We start from the raw sequence: 13,130 nt of genomic DNA on the forward strand, positions 1-13,130 counted from the left end.
GAGCTTGGATTGAGAGGTTTTCGATCATAGGGAAAGTGGGTTTCATAAAAATGAACGTTTCTGGATAGGGATATTTTATGAGTGGCTAAGTTCATCACTTTATAACCCTTGACCCCAGACTTATACCCCAAAAAGACACATTTGGAAGCCCTTGGAGTGAGTTTAGTCTTGTGTCTGTCGAGGGTGGAAGCGTAACACAGGCAGCCAAAAACTTTAAGTTCTTGCCAGTTTGGTTTTCTATTATGGAGAGTGATGAATGGTATAGATGCAGCATTTGTGGGCAATCTATTTATCAAATGAACTGCATGTGAAGCCGCCTCTGGCCAGTAACTATCTGGCATCTTGCTTTGAAAGAGAAGTGATCTGGTGATATTAAGTATATCCTGGTGTTTGCGTTCAACAACACCGTTTTGTTGAGGCGCTTCAGGACAACTAGTTTCATGAAGTATACCATGTTCAGCGTAGAATTGAACCATTTTGAATTTAGCCCCATTGTCAGTTCTTATGGTTTTTATTTGTTTGTTGAAATGATTGACAACATAATTATTGAATGCTAATATTGCGTCTCTGGTTTCAGATTTATGTTGCATAAAGTAAAGCCAAACAAATTTACTGTGATCATCAACGACAGTGAGAAAGTAGTGTTTACTATTGAAGGACTTTTGGATTGGACCCCAAATATCCATGTGAACCAAATCGAAACACTCTTTTGATTTGCTAAAGCTGACAGGGTAACATTTCTTCTTTTGTTTAGCCAAATGGCAAACGGTACAAGGATAATGATTATCAAAAATAGGGAAAATTGGAAAATGTTTTCTTAGAACTAGACTTCTTTGAATTGAAGGGTGCCCCAAACGCATATGCCAAAGGGTGGCTTCAGGAGAAGTGATTTTGGTGGCTGCACTACATTTCTTGTTGACAAAAGGGGGATCCATGTGATAAAGGCCATCTCGAACCTTAGCATATCCAATCCTCTGGGAATTGTTCATATCCTGGATAATACAACATTGAGATGTGAAATAGAGACAAATTGCAAAGTTTTCTGTCAATTGACTGCAAGATATAAGATTATATTGAAATTTTGGGACACACAAAGCATTACGAAGCACAAGCGTGGGACTGAGATGAACTGTGCCTATGTGTGTGACAGGCACATATATATTGTTTGGAAGTTGAACAGTATAAATTGCAACTGGCTTATGAGAAGAAAAATACTGTAAATCACAGACAATATGATCTGTGGATCCAGTATCAAGGATCCAACTAGCATGGTTAATTTCATTATTTGAAGTTGAAGATACAATACCAGAGTGGTGTTCATGCTGAGATGGTGTGCGATTGTTACTGACAGATGCAATGTGAGCTGTGTTTGCTGGTGGTGAGTTGTCATTCAGGTTTTGTCGTTCTGGTATGAGACGCATGATCTGATCATATTGGGCTCGAGTGAGTGTGAAAGATGAGTTATCGTTTGCGTTGTTGGACTTGCTATGCTCTGCGTTGTTATTCTGAGAGTAAGCTTGGACTTGATTAGCTCTGCCATTCTTCCTGTTCTTGCCATACCCCGGTGGAAAACCATGTTTTCTATAGCAGATGTCCTCAGTATGCCCTTCCTTATCACAATATGTGCATTTTCCATTGGGATGATTTGGGCGTCTTTGGTTGTTTGGTGCTCTGTTTGGTTGGTATCTGTAATGTGTCTGATTTGAAGTTTGAAAGGCTGCAAAGGTTGTTGGTTCTGGGGAATTTTGAGTGAGAAGGGCAACTGAGTTTGCTTGTCTTTCATGTTGAGAAGTCAGGTTGAAAACCTTACTGAGTGAGGGAAGGGGATCCATGAGCAGGATTTGTGAGCTAACATTTGCAAATCCACTATTTAAGCCTCTTAGAAAGGTTATTACTTGGTCAGAATCAAGGTAAGTGCGAAAAACTTTAATGGCACCACAAGTGCAGGTGGTTAATGGGCGAAAGTTTAAAAGCTCATCCCAGAGAATCTTCATTTGGGTATAATAATCTGAAATTGAAAGAGTACCTTGTTTGAGAGTTTGAATTTCTTTCTGAAGTTCTGAGATGTGGATGTTATCACACTGCGAAAAACGATCCTTGAGGTCATCCCACACAGCCTTAGCACCATCAAGCCAAATGATACTTTTACCGATTGTTGGAGATACAGCGTGTTGAATCCATGATAAAACCAAGTTGTTACAACGATTCCAAGATGAAAAGAGAGGATCTCCTTCCTCAACTGGTGTTAGGGATCCATCGACAAATTTGTATTTGTTTTTGGACATGAGCGCCATCTTCATGGTTCTGGCCCATGAATGGTAATTAGATCCGGTGAGAAGCGTGGTGACTAAAATCAATGATGGGTTCTCATTCGCCGGTAAGAAATACGTGTTGAAACACCTTTCCACAGGATTTTGATTTGACAAAATAAATTAAGTGAAATTAAATATTCTACAACACACTAAGTTTAAATGCTTTGATTTATTGTTACTAATGTGTTTGTTCAATGTTAAGTTTATAATTTATTATAAGACATAAAGATCATAAGGCTCAAGCCCTATATGGAAGTCAAGGCCCAAGTCAAGGCCCAAGTCAAACAAGCCCAAGATCACTCAGCCCGCGTATTTCAAAACGCTGCCGTTGAAGTGATGAAACGCATGCTGAACAAAGAAGGATCCAGAAGATCCACGTAGACAACTTCGACATGAAGCTGCTGAGCTGTCTCGAAAAAACGTACAAGACAGCAGCTGACCACAAAGCAGCTTCCAGACAAAGTATTTCCTCTTTTAGTAAAGATCAGGAGACGCAACAAGCTGTCTGGTTGACGTTACCTAAAATGGAGGAACATACTGTCACACTGACCGAAGAACAGAAGATGCTGGAATCTGATTGGCCAAGAGAACTGCTGACAGACTGAGTGAAAACGACCTATAGCCGTTTGAGTGAAAACGACCTATAGCCGTTTGCCTCCAACGGTTATTTCAAAATTCGAAATAACCAGAAGCTCTCACAGCTCTCTATAAATAGAGCATTCAGAATCCACATTCAATAGAGAACTTTGTGCAAAGCCGTTACGCTGACCAAAAGTATACAAAAGTTCTCCATCAAAAGCAAAGCAAATTCTTACACTACAAGCTTATACATTTGTGTAAAAGTCTAGAGTGATTGATTCTCAATCATCTAAGGTGTTCTAGCAATTGTTGTTTAGGACAAATCTTAATCATTTCTAGGAATTAGAAAGGAGAAGCTGAGTACTCGGTTTTAAGTACTTAGTGAATTAGAATAGAAGTGAGTAGAGGTATAGAGGAAGGTACTCTTGTTATACTCAGCTTCTGATTTGAGTAGAAGTGAGTAGAGGTATAGAGGAAGGTACTCTTGTTATACTCAGGTTCTGATTTGTAAAGGGTTTTCGAGTCTCTACCTTTAAAGAGCTCAGTAGTGAATTGGAAATCTCGGAACGTGTTCCGGGGACAGGACGTAGGCTTAGAAGAAGCCGAACCTGGATAACTCCGCTGAGTGAAGTATTTCTAACCCTTAACTCCTTAATATATTGCTTGCTTAAAACAAACTAAAGCTGACTAAGTAAAAAGAAGTCAAGCTGAGTTGTGCGCTACCAACGAGTTAGTTCAGGAATAGACTCTAAATGCTATTTCCTGACCTAAGCAACGAAGCTGACCTAGTCACTAGTTGACTAAGCCAGTGTCTTGCTGATTGCTAAGCGCCGCTGTTATATAATCTTTTCTCAAAGAAAAGAAATCTGCCCTAATCATTTTAAAAAAGGTAGAATAGTTCCTAACCCCCCCTTGGAACTATACTTGCAACCTTACAAGGGACCAACAAGTGGTATCAGAGCCTAAAAGCTCATTACTAAAGGTCTAACAACCTTGAGTTGATCCATACCATGGGTGAAAACAGCACTCGGTTTCTCCCTGGAAACCAGACAACTCAGATATTACCTGAGGGGCTGTCCATTACTAGGCCTCCCCTATTCTTCGGGTCAAACTATACCTTTTGGAAGAATAGGATGAAGAACTTCATTCAAGCTACAAATATGAGTGCCTGGCTATCTATAGTCCAAGGCCCGTTTGTACCTGTGAAAGTTGTTGCTGGCCAGTCAGTTGTTAAAGCTGAGGTTGAATGGACAGAGGATGATCTCAAGAAGTTACAAAATCATGCTTCGGCTATAAATATGCTTCACTGTGCGCTGGATGCTGCAGAATACAACAAAATATCAGGTTGTGAATCAGCACAGGAGATCTGGAAGAAGCTGGAAGTGACCTACGAAGGAACCAATAAGGTGAAGGAGTCCAAGGTCAACCAGCAAATGAGATTGTATGAGCTGTTCGAAATGAACAACGATGAGGGGATTTTTGAGATGAATGCAAGATTCACCAACATCATAAATGAGCTCAAAAGACTTGGAAAAATCTTCACTGAAGAAGAACAAGTCAAGAAGATTCTCAGAAGTCTTCCTAAGGATTGGCAAGCCAAGAAGACAGCCGTTGAAGAAGCTCAGGATTTAACCACCTATAAATATGATGAACTCATCGGCTCACTGCTGACCCATGAGATATCCATGAAGAATTTCGAGGTGAAGGAAAAATCCGAAGACAAGAAGCAAAAATCACTTGTCATGAAAGCTGACTCAACTGATGAGGGCTCAACTGACGATGAGGAGATGGCTATGTTCACGAGGAAAATGAAAAGGCTGTTCAAACGGAATGACAAATACTCCAAAAAGCCTTATAGAAAATTTGACAAGTATAAGGCTGACTCAAGTGACAGCAAATTCAAGAATGACAACTCAAAGCCCATTACATGCTTTGAGTGCCATCAAACCGGACACATCAAGTCAAGCTGCCTGATAGGGGTCAAAAACCCCTATCTTTGGGTACGGTTTTAGGACGGGTTTTAGAGTTATTTGGTTAATAAGCGAGTAATTCTCGCATTTAAATGCTTTTGTGTGAGTTAATTAGGAATTGGAAACGTTCTATTTACTTTTCGTCGTTTAGGCTCGTTTTGTGATCAATTTAGGCAAATACGGCCGAAATAGCATGCATGTTAGGATTCCGTTATCTTTTGAAGCTGATTGGTCCGTCAAAAGTCGCACCAAGCGAAGCGTTTGCTCAAAATAAGCGATTGACGGATCAATTTGGCTTTTGGACTAATGTTTTTCGGAGTTTTTGTACGTGTGCAGGTGTAAGTTCGGGCGAAAAAGGGACTTAGAGGACACTCGGTGAGATTCGAGCACGCCCCGGGCGAAAACGCTCGGCGAGCAGGGCCCCGTGGGCCATTTCTGCTCGCCGAGCAGGCCTCCGGAGGCCTGCTCGCCGAGCAGGCCACCAGAGGCCTGCTCGCCGAGCAGGCCACCAGAGGCCTGCTCGGCGAGCAGGAGCCTGCTTGCCGAGTAGGCCGGCAGGAGCCTGCTCGCCGAGCAGGCCGGCAGGCGCCTGCTCGGCGAGCAGGGGGCTGCTCGTCGCGAGCAGCCCTGCTCGCCGAGTAGCCTGCCCTGCTCGGCGAGCAGCCCTGCGGGAATTGGTCAAAAAGACCAATTCCGCCCCCACGAAGCCATGTTCGGCCCCACGTCTTCCTACACTAACAAGGACACGAAAATAGGTCAAAACGAGGCCCGAGACGCGACTATAAATAGGATTTCTTCATTGTAATTTAGATATCTTTCGTTTTTGTAAATTATTTTAGCTTTCCCCTTGTAATTCCTCTTCATCTTCTCCATCTTCCTCAACCTCCATTGAAGCTCCTTCAAAGCTTTCTACCGAGGAATTACCAAGGTCCGTCCTTAAGATCAAGTCGCCGGCTGCAGAGTAAACAGGTTCCCTGAAAGGGATTTTTTATCTCCTTTTATCTTTCCATGTTTGTACTCTTTGATACAGTTGCCGAACTTGACTTATTGTATCTTGTGACAATTATCTTCGCCTTTAATAATAATTTAGCTCTTGTTTTGTTCTATGATTATTTGTCTAATCTCTGTCTTACGCTTTATTCAATTGGTTTAACTCATTCAAAAGCCCCAAAATCTAGTAGGCACATATTGCGAGCTGAATCTGACCTAGTCAGAGCCTAGGAGATTGACGACCTCTTAGTTGATTAAGCGCCAATTTAATGAGCCTTAGACCTAGTTTCGGCCTTAGGGAATCACGCGCTAGGAACCTCAGGAGGGTAAGTAGGGTTAATCGCCTTGAATACAAGCGACTCAGATTAGGTTTTTATTCAATAGACTTGATAATCTATCTTGATTATTATCGTTCATACCATGTTCCTTCGAATAGTTTCATTAATGAAAGATCAATTAGGGGTAGAGTAACTTAGTTAGGCGTAGAATAACTTAGCTAGGATTAGATAACTTAGTTAGAATTAGATAACTTAGCTAGGATTAGCATAATTCAACCTAGGAGTAGATTAATTAAACAAACCAAACTCAAAACCCCCTAAGCCTAGATAACATCCGAGACCGAGTAGCTTGATACTTGCAGAAATAAATCTTGTGGACGATAACCTGGACTTAAACCAGAAATTTATTACTTGATAACGACGGGGTACACTTATCCCTTAGTGAGGTTTCGCAGAAACCGCATCATTGCCCAACTCTGAGGAATGACAAAAAGAATGGGAAGAAGGCAATGGTGGCAACATGGAGTGACAATGATGATTCTTCATCTACTGAAGCTGAGGCCACAGAGTCAGCAAAGATATGTTTCATGGCTGACGAACTTGCTGAACCATGCATTTCTGAGCATGCTGACCAATCTGATGAGTCAGAAAATGAAGAGCAATCTAATGAGGTAATCTCACTCTATCAACTCAGAAATGAAACGGGTAATGCCCTTAGTGATCTTTATACACTTGTCAAAAAGTGTAACAAGAAGATTAAAGCACTCAGCAGGCGTTGTGATGAGGTGGAAGAGGTCAAACTGAGTGACCTCAGATACCTTCTTCAGGACAACTCAGTTTTGCATGAAAATATGAAAACCATTCATGAGTCTGTCTCTGAAGTCCAGTCAGTTTCAAAGAAACTGAGGAAGGATGTCACAACCATTCATAACCAATTAAAGGTTCCACACAAAAACAATTTTCCTCTAAGAACTCAGTATCAAGGTACTTAGTACCAAGGTACTCAGCAGAGACGTGATCCCCAGCGAAGAGTCCAGTGTGACTTTTGTGGGAAGTTAGGACACACCACTAAGGTGTGCTGGCACGCTCAGCACTGGGGTGCTGACAAGTCAGTAAAGAATCCTAAACAGAAAGTCAGTTGTGACTTCTGTGGAAAAAGTGGCCATACTATCAATATATGTCGCCACAAAATAAAATATGATGCTTTACCTGTTGAACCTAACAAGTCAGGACCCAAAAAGAATTGGGTACCTAAAGGAAACTGATTACAATGCAGGTAAGCCTGAGATGTGCCGAGAAGTAAAAAATGTGGTATATTGACAGCACATGCTCAAGGCATATGACGGGTGATGAAACTCAATTCATCGCGTTTGAACGTAAACGAGGAGGAAGCGTAAGTTTTGGAGACAACAGAAAGGGTAAGATAGTAGGATCAGGCACCGTTGGAGGTAATCCCACTATTGAATCTGTCTCCCTAGTCAGCGGACTCAAATATAACTTACTCAGCGTAGCTCAGCTATGTGATAATGGGAGAAAAGTTATATTTGATGATACTGGATGTAAAATATATGAGGGAAAAACAAATGAGTTAATCTTAACTGCCCCTCGGATAGACAATGTCTTCATGCTGAACCTAGAAAAGAAGTTTTCAAAAACTGTATGCTTAGTCACAAAGGAAGAAAATTCCTGGCTATGGCACAGGAGACTTGGTCATGTAAGCATGGACCTCCTGGCCAAATTAGCAAGAAAGCAATTGGTTGAGGGACTGCCTGAACTTAAATTTCAAAAAGATCAACTATGCCACGCTTGCCAAGCTGGAAAACAAACCAAACAATCTTTTCACAGTAAAAACATTGTCTCAACTAAACGACCGTTAGAGTTACTACACTTGGATCTCTTTGGTCTAGTCCAGCCGCTGAGTCTGGGTGGAAGAAGATTTTCCTTGGTCATTGTAGATGACTTCTCTCGGTATACGTGGGTTATCTTGCTGACCAGCAAGGATGAGACCTTAGAGACTTTTTCAAATTTGGTTAGAAAAATTCAAAATGAGAAAGAACTAAAATTAGCTCATATCTGTAGTGATAACGGTGGAGAATTCAAAAACCAAAAGTTTGTTGAATTCTGTGAAGCCAGCGGCATTGACCACAACTTCTCTGCTCCTAGAACGCCTCAGCAAAATGGGGTTGTTGAAAGGAAGAACAGAACTCTGGTTGAGATTGCCAGGACAATGCTGGATGAGCATAGGCTTCCAAAGTATTTTTGGGGAGAAGCTGTTAACACAGGATGCTATATTCTGAATAGGGCTCTAGTTAGACCTATACTTAAGAAAACCCCTTATGAACTTTGGAAAGGACGAAAGCCCAACATTGGATACTTTCGTGCATTTGGCTGTAGATGTTTTATTTTAAATACCAAAGATAGCTTAGCCAAATTTGATTCAAAAGCTGATGAGGCTATCTTTCTAGGCTACTCAACAAACAGCAAAGCATACAGAGTTTTTAATAAGAGAACTCAAGTATTAGAAGAATCTATACATGTGCAATTCGATGAAACTGACCCTGCAGGAAGATACCAGCCGCTGATAGAAGATGAACCAAACTCAGCACCTGCTGATCAAGAACCAGCTACTGAGTCCTTCACAAAACGGCTGACCAAGAGTAAGAGTGAACCTAAAATTACTTTCACTGACCAATCTACTTCTGCAGAGAATGTTGAAACACAAATAGAACAAGACACGAGTCTACCCAAGGAGATAAGAGTCCCAAGAGGGCATTCAGAAAATGCAATTCTTGAATCAGCTGGAAATACGCTGATGACTAGGAATCAATTAATGAAGTATCTCGGCAATGTAGCTTTCGTCTCAGTTCAGGAGCCGAAGAACTTTGTCGAAGCTGAGCATGACGAATACTGGATGAATGCCATGCAAGAGGAACTCGACCAATTCAGGAGGAATAATGTATGGGAACTAGTGCCACATCCAAGGAGCCAAAAGACCATTGGAACGAGATGGGTCTTCAGGAACAAACTGGATGAACAAGGAAACGTAGTCAGAAACAAGGCAAGACTTGTAGCTCAGGGCTACAGTCAGCAAGAAGGTATTGACTATGGTGAGACCTTTGCCCCAGTGGCAAGGCTAGAAGCAATTAGGATTTTATGTGCATATGCATCTTACATGAATTTTAAACTGTTTCAAATGGATGTTAAAAGTGCATTTCTTAATGGAGTAATAAACGAGGAGGTCTATGTCAATCACCCTCCAGGGTTTGAGGATCCTAAGTTCCCAAACCACGTTTACAAACTCAAAAAGGCTCTGTATGGCCTCAAGCAAGCACCACGTGCTTGGTATGAGAGGCTGACCAACTTCTTACTGACTAGAAATTATGTCAGGGGTCAAGCTGATACAACCTTATTCATTAAGAGAAAGGGTAAAGATACCCTGTTGGGACAAATATATGTAGATGACATCATATTTGGTGCTACTAATGAATCTATGTGCAAGGAATTTAGCAAGCAAATGCAGACTGAATTCGAAATGTCTATGATGGGAGAACTCAACTTCTTACTCGGCCTTCAAATTAAACAAGGAAAGAATGGCATATTCATCAGTCAAGCTAAATATGCCAAGGAGATATTGAAGAAATATGAACTAGAACATTGTAAGTCAATATCCACTCCTATGGGCACTGACACTGTCCTCTGTGCTGATGAAAATGGTAAGTCAGTAGACAGCAAGTTGTACCGAGGTATGATTGTCTCTTTACTTTACTTAACAGCAAGTAGGCCGGACATTCAGTTCTCAGTATGTTATTATGCTAGATATCAGGCTAACCCTAAGGAATCCCATTACATAGCTGTAAAAAGGATCCTTAGATATTTGCAAAGCTCAGTAAATGCAGGTTTGTGGTATCCAAATACTCATGACTTTACACTCATTGGATACACTTACGCTGACTATGGACGAGACAAGCTGGAAAGAAAAAGCACCTCTGGAGGATGCCATTTCCTAGGAAGCTGTCTTGTATCTTGGTTCAACAAGAAGCAGGCGTCAGTAGCCCTGTCCACAACTGAAGCTCAGTACATTGCTGCTGGAAGCTGTGTTGCTCAAGTCCTATGGATTAAGCAACAGCTTGAAGATTATGGTGTTCAAACAAAGACAATTGAAGTTAAATGCGACAATAAAAGTGCAATTGACCTCTCAAAGAACCCAGTCCAGCACAGCAGGATGAAGCATGTCAGCATAAGACATCACTTCATCAGAGATCATGTACTCAAGGAAGAAATCAAGCTGACTTATGTACCAACAGATGAGCAGCTCGCTGATATCTTTACAAAGCCTCTAGCACGAGAGCAATTCAGCATACTGAGAGAAGCCATTGGTATGTTTAATCCACTGTCTTAAATTCCTAAGTAAAAATGTGATATGATGCATGCTGAGTGAGTGATACCATGCTGAGTGTCTAAAGATTTTCATTCAAAATCACATGCCCAAAAATAAATGCACACTGAGTGAGTTATCTCATACCGAGTAACTAACCTCTATAACTATCCGTTGAACAAAACTGACTACTCAGAATATGAAACGTTTATAACAACAAACGCTGAGTAAAGGTAATCATTAGCATTTAATGCCATCACACGCGTAATGACACCTGTACAACGCATGCGCCGAATGTGTCATAAATGACAGGTGTTTCTGCCGATTGGACAACCCAAGGGCAAAACCGACCTAAATTCAAACGGAACCCCAAATTAAAAGTCTATAAATAGTGGGTATTTCCCCACTACTTGTTCTCTACGCGTACTGAACCTTCAAAAGCTTCAGAATTTTCCTTAAGCACTTAAGAACTTCAGAACTTCAAAAAATGTCTTTCAGCAAAAATACCTTCTCTACAACCCTCAAAGCCACTGATCAGGCTGGTCCTTCAACTAGCGTGGTAAGAAGGATGATCAAGATACACTCGTGGGCCAAGAATCAAGAAGTACTAAGGAGCCGATACTTTCATTCTGGTTTCGTCTCTTCTGAGAAACCATTCTGTGAATGGATCAAAAAGAACAAATGGGAAGGTCTCTTCTCTCTTTCCGGACAAACCTATTCCACGATAGTGAGAGAATTCTACTCCAACCTGCACGTTGATGCAGATGATTCTGACTACTTAGAAACCACAGTTAAGGGTCAAAAGATAGTGATAACTCCTGAATATCTAGCAACACTGCTAGATATACCAAACACAGGGATTCAGTTCAGAACAACAAAGGAGCCAATACCAACAGCCATCGCAGAAAAGATGAAGGGGTTCTGTAAACCCAGAGACTACAAAGGAGAAGTACCCAGCACCTGCATGGGCAAAAATCAGAAGATGGTCCACTTCATGCTGACCAACTTCATCTTTCCTAAACTCAGCTCACCCTCATCCGCCTCCAACTTTGAACAATGTTTCATCTGGCATATGCTGACCAGCACTCCATTCAATCTTCCTGTCTTTTTGGTCGGAGCTTTTCAACGAAGTGGAAGGAAGCTCCGTTTAGGTTCTCTCATCACAAAGATAATACAGGACAAGAATATAGAAACTGTAGGTGAAGTAAGTTCATCAGGAAATGTTATAACTGCAGGTCTGCTGAATGGACTATCACATAGTCAACCCCTGAAAGGATATGACGGAAATGGAACCACTGAGAAGGAGGATATTATCGCTGAGATTGAGCAACCCATTAGAGAAATGGAAAATCTAGCAGATCTGGAGGATATTATAGCTGATGTTATGGCTGAAACTGCTCAATCTGATGAAGGTACAGAACCAACAAGTGAACCTCAAACTGAGTACACTTCTTCTGTGCCATCTGAGATTGCTCAAGCTGAGAAGAAGAAGAAAAAGGGAACCTGCTCGAAGGAGATGTGTACTGTCCCAAGACAGGTAAGGCTAATGGAACAAAACAAAAAGAAAGCTGATCAGGACAAAGCTGAGTCGGCTCAGAAGAAAATGAGAACAGAAGAAGAAACTGTTCTTGAGCCCAACATTACTTAAGAGGGTTCTCCACAAAAACAAGCCTCTGTTCCTCAAAGTGAGAAACAAGCCAAAACCCCTGCTAGTCCAAAATAAGCCAAATCCTTCTGCACCATCTACTCAGCCTTCACCAGCAGCAGAAAAACAAGCCTCTGTTTCTATTCAGGAACAAGCCGAACAACCTATCTCTGCAAACCCACCAATCCAAACCGAGCAAAATCTCGAAGAAAACACAATACCAGTCAGTTATGAACCCATCCAACCTGACTGCACCACTGAACTGCACCTGCTGACCTACCAACTACACAATCAACACATGTGCAGAACCCAATAACAACTCCAGTCACTGACCCAGCAACCTCTTCTCTATCTGGTCAAACTGCTATCCATCCAATCTCTCAGGCCACCATAAATGTCACTGAGTCCAGTCAACGAATCATTGACTCAGTACAGGCTCTGATTAGAGATATTCAGCACTCCACTCCTCCTGCTGCTGCCATTTCACACATAGAAACTACTCAGCCTTCTCAAGTAACTCAACTTCTCAATGAAGTTAAGGAACTCAAGGATCTGCTGAGTATTTTACTCTCTTCACAAGCACAGCAAGCTAGGCAGGATTCAATTGCTAAACTGGCTGAGATCCAGCTGACAACGGTACAGTGCCTTACTTCTCTATCTTCCCAAATCCAGAACTTGTCAGCTGCGAACCCAAATCTCGCCACTTCCTCTGAGTTAAAGATGTTGTTTGCTCAGCTTCATACTGAACAGAACAAGACCAATGCATAGCTCGCAAACACATCTCAATGCTCAATGGAGCAACTCAGTGAGGCAGTTCGTCTACTCAATCTCCATAAAGAAGAAATGGACACCGACCAGCTCAAACAGGATCAAATACTGACCACTTCCCAGAAGATATTTGACCATGTTAGACACAACAATCTTCAGCGCGAGCACTATGATACTTCACTTCTCAAAACTTTCCACAACTCCTTTGCTGCG

This window comes from Euphorbia lathyris, chromosome 10 (assembly GCF_963576675.1).
Source record: "Euphorbia lathyris chromosome 10, ddEupLath1.1, whole genome shotgun sequence".
Taxonomy (NCBI): Eukaryota; Viridiplantae; Streptophyta; class Magnoliopsida; order Malpighiales; family Euphorbiaceae; genus Euphorbia; species Euphorbia lathyris.